Here is a 2,184-nt window from a genome sequence, read left to right on the forward strand (position 1 = left end):
GGGGTGTCCCCCCCCCTTCCCTTTCCCACCCCCCCCCTTCCCTCCCCATCCCTCCCCCCCCCCTTCCTCCTCCCCGGGGGTCTCCGGGAGCCGCCTCCATCCCCCCCCCCCCCCCCCAACATCCCCACCCCATCCCCCCCCCATGTTTCCCTCCATGTTGGTTCGCTCCGCTTTGGGGGGGGGGTTTGGGGGAGGGATGGAAGGTACCATTACGGGGTGGGGGGGGGGGGGGGGGTGCGGTGGTCCCGGCGCGCCCCCGGGGGGCGGGCGCTAGTGCTCAGCAGCGGGGCCGCGCAGATCGCCGTTGGCCGTGATCGGGGGTGGCGGGGGCAGAAGCGGGGGTCGCCCTGGGGGGGGGACCCCCCCCATACATCCCCCCCCCCCAAGCAGCCCCCCCCCATCCCCGGCCCAGCTCACACCCGGGTCTGCTGCACCCACGGCGGAAAGCTGCCTCTCCTGTAAGGGCACCGAGGGGGCTCGGTCACCCCCCCCCGCCCCCCCCCGGCCCCAACAGCACCCCCCAATACCGAGGGGTCACCCCCCCCCCTTTAACCCCCTCCCCCACACCCGCACTCACCTTCATGCCCAATGGGCACCCCCCATCCACCCATTGTGACCCCCCCATCACCCCCAAGTGACCCCCCCATCGCTCCCAAATTGACCCCCCATCTCCCCCAAATTGACCCCATCACCCCCAAACCGACCCCCCCATCACCCCCATATTGTCCTCCATCACCTCCCCTGCCCCCCCCCCCCCCCCCCATTGTCACCCCAACGCCCCCCCCGTCCCCCCCATAAAGGTTGGGGTGAGGTGAGATGGGCACAGACACAGGACATGGGGATGGAGACACGGTGGGTGCCAGCGCTGGGGGGGGTGACAGCCACCACCCCCCCCCCCCATGTCACATCCATCCCCCCCATTATAGGGGATGGGGACGCGGTGTCCCCAATGCGGTCACGCAGCCCCAGGAGGCACAGGAAGGGACAAAGGGGGGGGCCCCGAGGGGACCGTGGTGGCCCCATAGGGCATGGGGATACCCAAGGGGCATGGACCTAATGGGGGCACCCCCAAGGGCCATGTCCCCAGTGGGATATGGGGACACCCATGGTCCATGTCCCCAATGGGACATGGGGATACCCAAGGTCCATGTCCTCAATGGGACATGGGGACACCAAAGGGACATGGGGACACCAAGGTCCATGTCCTCAATAGGACATGGGGATACAGGAGGGACATGGGGACACCGATGTCCATGTCCCCAATAGGACATGGGGACACCCAATGTCCATGTCCCCAGTGGGACATGGGGACACCAAAGGGACATGGGGACACCGAGGTCCATGTCCTCAACAGGACATGGGGACACTGAGGTCCATGTCCCCAATGGGATATGGGGATACCCAATGTCCATGTCTCCAATGGGACATGGGGACACCAAAGGGACATGAGGACACCGAGGTCCATGTCCCCAATAGGACATGGGGATACAGGAGGGACATGGGAACCCCAAGGTCCATGTCCCCAATAGGACATGGGGATACAGGAGGGACATGGGGACCCCAAGGTCCATGTCCCCAATGGAACATGGGGATACAAGAGGGACATGGGGACCCCAAGGTCCATGTCCCCAATGGAACATGGGGATACAAGAGGGACATGGGGACCCCAAGGTCCATGTCCCTAAGGATTGGGTCCATGTCTTCAGGGGCTCTCAGTGTCCATGAGGGACACAAAGACACAAGAGGGACATGGGGACACCCGGATCCGTGTCCCTAAGGAGAAGGGGGGGACACAAGAGGGTCTTGGGGACATCCTGGATCCATGTCCTCAAGGGTTCCCAATGTCCATGAGGGACACAGAAGGGACATGGGGACATCCTGGATCCATGTCCTCAAGGGTTCCCAATGTCCATGAGGGACATGGGGCCGCTCCAGATCCATGTCCCTATGAGCATGTTGGGGACACAGGAGGGACATGGAGCCATGTCCCAGTGTCCTATGGAAGGGTTCCCAATGTCCATGAGGGACATGGGGACACACAAGGGACATGGGACCACCTTGGATCCATGTCCTCAATGGCTCCCAGTGCCCATGAGGGACATGGAACCACTCCAGATCCATGTCCCCAGTGGCTCCCAGTGTCCATAAGGAACATGGGGCCACCAAAGGGTCTTGGGGCCACCT

This window comes from Melopsittacus undulatus (assembly GCF_012275295.1).
Source record: "Melopsittacus undulatus isolate bMelUnd1 chromosome 28 unlocalized genomic scaffold, bMelUnd1.mat.Z SUPER_28_unloc_2, whole genome shotgun sequence".
NCBI lineage: Eukaryota > Metazoa > Chordata > Aves > Psittaciformes > Psittaculidae > Melopsittacus > Melopsittacus undulatus.